The sequence below is a fragment of the Rhinopithecus roxellana genome, chromosome 6, assembly GCF_007565055.1.
Source record: "Rhinopithecus roxellana isolate Shanxi Qingling chromosome 6, ASM756505v1, whole genome shotgun sequence".
Lineage (NCBI taxonomy): Eukaryota > Metazoa > Chordata > Mammalia > Primates > Cercopithecidae > Rhinopithecus > Rhinopithecus roxellana.
Window position 1 is genome coordinate 80,458,767 of NC_044554.1, and position 9,328 is coordinate 80,468,094.

General features: G+C 48.1%; 1 long non-coding RNA gene and 1 other non-coding gene across 2 annotated transcripts; both read right to left on the reverse strand.

Annotated features, from left to right (window-relative positions):
- Positions 1 to 661: 661 nt before the first annotated feature.
- On the reverse strand, positions 662 to 4,574 carry LOC104671159. Its single transcript, XR_749252.2, has 5 exons — positions 4,139 to 4,574; positions 3,648 to 3,724; positions 2,014 to 2,083; positions 1,473 to 1,697; positions 662 to 956 (listed from the first exon to the last, which is right to left on the reverse strand). It is a non-coding gene; the product is annotated as an uncharacterized LOC104671159 (long non-coding RNA).
- LOC115898482 lies at positions 3,016 to 3,148 on the reverse strand. The gene has a single exon (XR_004058209.1). It is a non-coding gene; the product is annotated as a small nucleolar RNA SNORA9 (small nucleolar RNA).
- Positions 4,575 to 9,328: the final 4,754 nt, after the last annotated feature.

Sequence of the window (9,328 nt, forward strand, 5' to 3'; positions counted from 1 at the left end):
TGGGCGCCTATAATCCTAGCTACTTGGGAGGCTGAGGCAGGAGAATCACTTGACCTGGGAGGCAAATGTTGCAATGAGCTGAGATCATGCCACTGCACTCCAGCCTGGACAACAGAGACTCCGTCTCAGATTAAAACAAAAACAAAAACAAACAAAAAAAAAAATCACTGGTACTTTAATGGCTCTATTTGTCAGGCTTTGGCCTGCTGCAACATTCCTTGACAACATCACCAACACCAACCTGGGGCACATCACACATATTAAGGGTGTTAATTCCATAACTTGTTTGAATGCTTAGGTGAATACCTGAGACTATCTGAAGAGACAGAATGTCTTATGGAGCCAACCATCAAATGTTCCTGGAAACCACTCAGGATCTCAAGGTAAAGCTCCTGATGACAGTGCCTTTGTGCACCACCACCCCACTGCAGAATTCAGCCAGTTGGCCTTGGCTTGTGAACTCTCACCGCAGTTTGCCACTGTCAGTTGAAACTAGTGGCACATGCACATAAGGTGATCAGAGTTCCAAGTGGCTATCTACAAGCATGAGCATTGAGGATGGTGAAATATTTGGGGATCCCTTGGACTTAGCTGACAACTCCTTCAGGAAGACGCAGGGTTTTCCTTATCTTTGCTTATGGAAAGAAGAGGCAGGACTAAATCACATATTTAAATCCATATTTATTAAATAGCCCTTGTTTTTCATTCAGGAGATACCAGAAGGGCCCAGGTCCTGGTACACAGCAAAGCTTCTCATTCTGGAAGCAGACAACCTGGCACCCAAACCTAGGGCCAGAGATCTGTCAGACCCACAGCCCAGGCCCAGAACTGGAAATTCCTGACTCCTTCCAGAAGGGCAGCAAACAAGGTTTCAAACTTGCTCAATTAAGGTGCCAAGACTTGCATTCAAATTCAGTCCACTCATCAGCAGGTGTATTAACACAGGCAGGCCTCATCTGTAAAAATGAGATGAGAAACACTTCACAGACCTGTTGTGAAAATTAAGTGACATAATTGACACAACTAGGGATTATTACAAACCCCTATTGCCATCAGCGGCAACAACAGAACTGAACCCTACTTACCAACTCCTGAACCCACTCCCACCATGAGCTGAGAGGCCTGTGACCAACCTCAGTGGCAACCCATGCCCTTTCCAGGGGCTGAAACACTGGCCACTGACCTAAGGTTACTCCAGAGAAAAGACTATATATGTTGAAACCAAATCACAAAAGCAGTAAAATACCACCCCCAAGAATCAGGGTTCATGAGTCCAAACACTAGACAACTGTTTGTCCCAAAATAGTCTTGTGAGCTCGAAGACAATGAACCTTTCTGGGATTCAATCACCTGACTTACAATACGGGAAGGTCAAAATAAGGCGATGGTTTTTGAACTTTTTCTTAGCCAGGTGATTCTAAATAAAACAGGAGTGAAGTGACTTGCTAGGTCAGACCTTCCTGCACACTTACCCCTGCACAGGTTCCAAGGAACAGCCTAGCAGCCACTGAAGGTATCTTCTCTCAGGTCAGGTCCCCTCTAGCTCCGGCATCTCGGGATTGCTGCTGTAGAAACACTGAGGGATGGCAGGTACTCTTGTGCCATGTGCTGGGTCAGGGACACAGAGTGGAGCCACTGGTGAGAGGTGGCTATCAGGAACTGGCAGCTAACAAGGTCGCCTCCCAGTTTCATGGACACTGGTAGAAAATACAAAATTCCTCGATTAGCGGCAAGGGACTACTGATTATTCAAAGCAATAGCAATAGCCAGAGCATCAGCATTTTCTACCACCCTCCCAAGCCCCAGTTCCCATAGGGAAGTCACAGCCACCTGCTTAGGCCATTGGACTACTACAGGAAAGGAGCGCAGGACTCTACCCTTTCACAACACACAGCAAGAATGCCTGCTCTCTGCTCTGGAAAAAGGTACTACCTCGTATGTTCCAAGGCTGTCTGCTGCACAAACATCCTTGAAAAGATAATAAGGAAAAGGGGTAGCCAGTGCTTTACTCACAAGATTGCTTGAACATGAAACTCAATGAGGGACCTCAGCAGGCCTGGGGTGTTCAGCAACTGTTCCTGGCCTGAAAAGACAGAATCAGCTGGAAGCCTCTACCTTTAAGAGAGGCGACCCCACCACCCAAAGGAACACAGGAGCTGTGCTGCTTGTGCTATGCTCAAGCCAGCAACACTCTTCCCATCCCAGTCAATTCTTTAACACACCTAACACCAAGACAAGAACTTGAAGGCATCCATCTCCTTCCCACCGGCTTCTATATTCCACTCAGGCTGCAGGATTACAGAGGCCTGGCATCAAACCCTGATCTGCTGGTTTGTGGCTGGGCAACCCTGGACACATAATTCTGATCTTGGGCCCCTCACGTGTACTAACTTAAACACAACCTCATGGTGATACCTCAAATATTTAAAACAAGAATTAAGAGGTTTGGCGCAAATTGGTGTTCAACATTAGCACCTTCCTCTCCCATGAGTTTTTCCTTTAAGATGAGTACACATTGACCTCACCCTCCACTAGCTCCTGGGGCACTCAGCCCCTCTGCAGAACTGAGACTTTGGTTCTCTTTGCTTTGCCTTGTAAATATCCTGTTCACGAGTCTCTCAGGGCAGGACTCTTCCCTGTTATTCCTCTCCACTGTTTCAACTCCTACCCTTACCACCTCTCTTGGCTTCATCCTCAACTTTTATTAAGACTTTTAAGTGTATAATAAAATAAAATTTGTACTGAGCCTGGAGCATAGCAAACACTCAGAATTCCCTTTACCTTTCACACCAGCATCGTCCAACACAACTTCCACAGTGACAGAAATGCCCTCTAATCTGTGCGGCTCAACATGGTAGCCACTGGCCACCTGTGGCTACTGACCACCTGAAATGTGGCTAGTGTGAAAATTAAATTTAATTTAATCATGCATACCAAGTGGCTGCCACATTAGATGGGGCAGATCTATACAAGGCCCAGCACCATACAAGACACCAGATCCAGGACGGAGCAAGTCATTGTCTGAAATTTCTATAACCTTGCTCTGGATGGAGCAGGGCAAGGCCTCAAACCGTTTCAAAACTGTTCTAGCAAGCACTGAAGGAATGCATAGGGTCACCGCAGACCCAAGCACGCTGGAGGCTTGCTACCCTCATTCACCCAAATCCCCCACACTCAAGGAATCTGGCAGCCCACTCTCACTAAGCACCAGTCCCTGCTGGAGGCTGTGGGAAGAGAACAGGGTTCAATTAGGAACCTGAGCTTGGTTCCAGGAGCCCAGAGCTACTGATGGCTCTCAGGGAAAGATCATTTCTGACTAAGGAAGAAGAGAAGGTATCTTGGAAGAGATAAACTTATTAAATAGATCAGACAACAGGAACTAAACTTCCACATTATTCTATGACACTACAATTCTAGCATGGCTCTTCACTGTGACCAGAAACATCTTTATCATCATGTAGTTAATATAAATGCAGCCTTTTCCCCTTCATTTTTCTCTCATGTATCTTACGGCTCAGAAATCACTTCTGAACGAGTAAGCCAGGACACATGAAGTAGATTTCATTTTCCCCATGAAATAATGGTTCAGAGAAAACGCAGGCCTAGTTCCAGGAAGGCAGAGTTGGGGTCTCTGCAACGTGATTTACCGGGGTATCTTGCCAAACAGTTGCTGTGACAGTAAGCTCTTCCACTTTGAGACCATCACCTCGGCCAAGGTTCCCACCTAGAAGGGAACAAATGCAGTTAGCTCCAGCTTGTGCCTCTGAACCATTATTCAGCTCTAGCTCCATGCAACGCCTGGCCCACTCTACAGCCTCTCTTGAGGCAGGTCTACACGCCACCCCATGCCTTCCGGTGAGGTCCCTCCAGACCACACGTCTCATACCGCCCACTGCGGTCCACCCAGGTCATGCAGGAGAAGCCCCATTTCTCTGCTGAAAGAGAAACACGAGGTTACTTATCACGTAACCCCCGAGTCTCCTCCGGGGAAAATGTTCCGAACGCGCTCAACCCCCTCTTGCGAGGAAGTAGCACGTGTAGCGAAGGCTTGGGCTCCAAAAACCACCAGTGCCCCCACTCACTGCGGCCCAGCCTCCCACGCCGCCCGCCACTCGACCCGATCCCCCAGGACCCCTACCTGGGCTCAGGAATGGTCAGGCAACACGCGACGCCCAAGATTGCGGTGGATGACTATGCTGCAGAAGACCGCGCCGCGGCGAGTACGGAGTATCAAGTACAGTCGCCGCCAGCCAAGGCTGACGCTGCGCGCTGCGCCGCGCACCTCGACGTCACAGATAGTCCCGCCCCGAAGCCGTGCGCGGTCCGGGCCACAGCGTTTGGGGCAGATTACGTACGCTGCTGCGGGCGCTCGCTTGGTGGGGTCCGCTGGGCCGTAGAGTTTAGGGTCCTGGGGCTCGACCGCGCTGCGTCCTGAGGCGTCAGCGGAGTCTCTCGACCGCCCTCTGTTACCCTCCTTTAGTGACCAGAAGGCTGGAGTTACGTAATCTGCCCCTGAAGCTGAAAGGACGGAGGCCTGACTGCGTGGCCTGGAGGGGAGCGTTGAGCCCCTAATGGGTGGTGCCTTCCTGATGCGGCCGCACAGGAGGGGCCGGGCGGAATCCAAGCACGAAGTGGATGTGGAGCCTTGGGAATGAACAGGAGCCTGCCGGTGGGAAAGATGATGCAGGTGGAAGGGCAAATACAAATTATACATAGGGTTTGATTTTCCCTGCGGAAAATAAGGGACGAGAAACCATCCCCCCCTCCCCCTTTTTGTTTCAAAATTTCAGCATCTCTCGTTTCCAAATGTATTCAAGTCTTTTTCTTCTATGGCTAGGCTCAACTCAGGAATGTTTCTTGGGAGCCATCTCCTTGAAGTGTGTTGGTTGGGTGCGGTGACTCCCGCCTGCAATCCCAACACTTTGGGAGGCAGAGGCGGGCGGATCACAAGGTCAAGAGATCGAGACCATCCTGGCCAACATGGTGAAACCCTGTGCCTACTAAAAGTACAAAAATTAGCTGGGCATGGTGAAGCGTGCCTGTAGTCCCAGCTACTCAGGAGGCTGAGGCAGGAGAATCGCTTGAACCCGGGAGGCGGAGGTTGCAGTGAGCCGAGATCACGCCACTGCACTCCAGCTGGGAGACAGAGCGAGACTCCGTCTCAAAAACAAACAAACGAAAAGAAAAGGAAAGAAAGAAATGTAATTGTTAAGGGACGAAAGGGCCCAGAGTCCAGTTTCTTAGGAGGACAAAGCCTTAACTTGTCACCTGACTCCAAATTGCAAAACCTACATAATGTGATGGGCTATCTCTACTTAGCTGTATACAAAAAGTGAGTTTCTGTCTTTGTGTTGCCTTTAGCAGGTTGCATGTGATGTACGGCATCACAATCTGGTTTAATACTTACTCAATAATGGTTTTCTGTCTCTTCTACGTTTGTGGAGAGGTTTCATGGGTTGGGAGGAAACTGCCGTCCACCCCCCACCCACCCCCAGGCAGAGGAAAGCACATTGAAAGGTCCTGAAATTGGGAAGGACATGGTTTGCTGGTGATGCAGCTAAGTATTACAGTTTGTAGTGTTCTGGAAGGGTCTCAATGAGGAGCGGGAGATAAGGACTATGTGTTCAAGGGTCTTGAATGTTCAGGCTAGAAAAGTGAGAACGTGGTTCTGTAAGTAAAAGCAGAGCAGTGCTTGAAACTTGTATTTTACGTATAGTACGTACTAAATACATTCAGTCACCTTATAGTATACAAATTCCATACTTCACTAAATGTCAAAACCCTAACGGACAGATAAGGCAGAGCTATTACTTCCAGATTACTAACATGGAAACTAAGGCTCACCCAAACAAGTTAAATGGTTTGTTCAAGACCTCCTACAACAGCCAGGGCCTGGTGCAGATTGTCCTAGCACAGGGTTCTCTGGTCTGTCCATTCTGCCACTCCGCTATGAGATTGTAATGGCCCAACAAGTTCACCTTGCCTACTGCCTAGGCTGAACCCATTTATCAAGACAGGGGAATTGCAATAGAGAAAGAATAATTCATGCAGAGCCAGCTGTGTGGGAAACTGGGACTTTTTTTATTACTCAAATCAGTCTCCCCAAGCATTTGGAGGTCACAGTTTTTAAGGATAATTTGGAGGGTGGGCGGCAGCCAATGAGTCAGGAGTGTTGATTGATCGGGTCAGAGATGAAATCATAGGGAGTTGAAGCTGTCTTGTGCTTGAGTCAGTTCCTGGGTGGGGGCCACAAGATCTGATGAGCCAGTTTATTGATCTGGGTGGTGCCAGCTGATCCATCCGTGGCAAGGTCTGCAAAATATCTCAAGCACTGATCTTAGACTTTAGTGATGTTATCCCCAGGAGCAATTTGGGGAGGGTCAGAATCTTGTAGCCTCCAGCTGCATGACTCCTAAACCATAATTTCTAATCTTTTGGCTAATTTGTTACCCCTACAAAGGCAGTCTGGTCCCCAGGCAAGATCGGGTTTGTTTTGGCAAAGGGCTATTATTGTCTTTCTTTTAAACTTTAAGTTTTTCCCAAAGTTAATTCAGCCTACACTCAGGAATGAACAAGGACAGCTTGGAAGTTAGAAGCAAGGTGGAGTTGGTTCGGTCAGATCCCTGTCACTGTTTCAGTTATAATTTTGCAATGGTGGTTTCAAGATGAAAGAGAACTGGGAAAGTAAATAGTTACGAAGGGCCAGAGAATGTGTGTTACTGAAGAAAGTGGGCTCTCCTAAGGAACTGAAAGAGAAGTGCTTTTTAACAGAGTGATAACCCCAAAAAATTCACTAGAGAAGAGGGGATGCGGCTGGGCGTGGTGGCTCACGCCTGTAATCCCAGCACTTTTGGGAGGCTGAGGTGGGAGGATCACCTGAGGTCAGGAGTTCAAGACCAACCTAGCCAACATGGTGAAACCCCTTCTCTACTGAAAATACAAAAATTAGCCAGGTGTGGTAGTGCATGCCTGTGGTCCCAGCTACTCAGGAGGCTGAGGCAGGGGAATGGCTTGAACTCAGGAGGCGGAGGTGGCAGTGAGCCGAGATGGCACCACTGTATTCCAGCCTGGGTGACAGAGTGAGACTCCGGCTCAGAAACAGCCAAAAAAGAGCCAGGCGTGGTGGCTCATGCCTGTAATCCCAACACTTTGGGAGGCCAAGGCTGGTGGTTCACCTGAGGTCAGGAGTTCAAGAGCAGGGTGACCAACATGGTGAAACCCCATCTGTACTAAAAATACAAAAAATTAGCCGGGCGTGGTAGCACACACCTGTGATCCCAGCTACTTGGGAGGCTGAGGGAGGCGAATTGCTTGAACCCGGGAGGCGGAGGTTGCAGTGAGCCGAGATTGTGCCATTGCACTCCAGTCTAGGCAACAGAGTGAGACTCTGTCTCAGAAAGAAAAGAGAAGGGGAGATGCTTACTTATTATCAAAGTAATTAGAGGCCAGACGTGGTGGCCTGTAATCCCAGCGCTTCAGGAGGCCCAGACAGGAGGATCGCTTTAGCCCAGGAGTTCAAGACCAGCTTGAGCAACATCACAAAACCCGTCTCTACGAAAAGCTTAAAAAATTAGCCAGTCATGGTGGCGTCCGCTGATAGTCCCAGCTGCTGAGGAGGCTGAGGTGGTGGGTAGATCACTTGAGCCCCAGAGGTTGAGGCCTCAATGAGCTGTGATCGTGCCAATGCATTCCAGCTGAGGTGACAGACCAAGACCCTGTCTCAAGAACAAAAACAAAAACAAAACAAAACAACAACAACAAAAAAAACTAATTAGAAAGGATGCCAACACAAAAATCACATAATCAGTTTAAGGTGATTATGCTGGGAAACTACGTAAGACTGGCACAAAGAGAGAAACATGACAGCAGTATTTTAACTGCTTATCAGAATACTAAAAATAACTTTCTTCAAACCCACATCTCAAATGAGTAATTCCATTGTTCTTCCAGGCCAAGTAGTGACGCAGGATATTTTTCTTTAGTTCAGCTAAAATCTGGGTTCTTGTCTCCCAATCAGGAAAAATTAGGCACATGGACACATTGAAGGGTCAGAATTTATTAAGTGAAAAGAAAGCCCTTAGCAAAGAGGCAGTCCTGCCAACAGTCTCCCACTCCACAGATTGAATACCAGGCCACCACACTGGAGCTGAAGAGGTCCGGCTCCTCCACTGCATAAAGCGTGAATACCTGGTGGCTCCACCCCATTCCCACAGTGCACATGTGGGCCCCTAGTCTGAGCCACTCCACGCTGATTGATTTCCCTTACTACACATGTGTTAAGGGATGGAATTTTTCACCATAGGCATGTTTAGGCAAACCCCCTGTGCATAATGAGCTGGATGGCATTTGGCTGTCTCCTTTCTCTATCAGTAGCATATTTAGGGAAGGAAAGATGAATTTTCTTGCTACCCTTCTAAATTCTCAGCTAGAGCCCTTGTAACAAAAGATAGATTTTTTTTTTTTTTTTTTTTTGAGACAGGATCTCACTGTGTCTCCCACGCTAGAGCACAGTGGTGCTATCATGGCTCACTGCAACCTCCACACCCCCAGGATCAAGTGATCTCCCCACCTCAGCCTCCCAAATAGCTGAGACCACAGGAGCTTGCCACCACACCTGGCTATTTATTTATTTGTTTGTTTATTTATTTTTCTGAGACAGAATCTTGCCTGTCGCCCAGGCTGGAGTGCAGTGGCGCAATCTCGGCTCACTGCAACTTCTGCCTCCCGGGTTCATGCAATTCTCCTGCCTCGGCCACCTCAGTAGCTAGGATTACAGGCACCCGTCACCATGCCTGGCTAATTTTTGTATTTTTAGTTGAGGCAGAGTTTCACCATCTTGGCCAGGCTGGTCTTGAACTCTTGACCTCGTGATCCACCTGCCTCAGCTTCCCAAAGTGCTAGGATTACAAGCGTGAGCCACTGCACCTGGCCCTAATTTTTTAATTTTTAATTTTGTAGAGATGGGGTCCTGTCATGTTGCCCAGGCTGATCTCCAGTTCCTGGGTTCAAGCAATCTTCTTGCCTCGGCCTCCCACAATGTTGGGATTACAGGCGGGAGCCACCATGCCCAGCCCAAAAGATTAACAAGAGAAAAACAAATGGAGCTATATTAACATGTATACTTTGCATATACATGTGAGATGCCCAAGAAAATGAGTAGTTCTCAAAGGAGTGGCTTAGAATTCAGGTTTAAGTACCATCTTCAGCTAAAAACAAATAAGGGAGTGAGGAAGGCCAGTTTTGGGAAAAAGACACAAAGAAGCACAGAAAACAAGTTGCTGCCTTCTCCATTGATAAGGGTCTCTGGTGATTTAGAGTCATCTTTCTC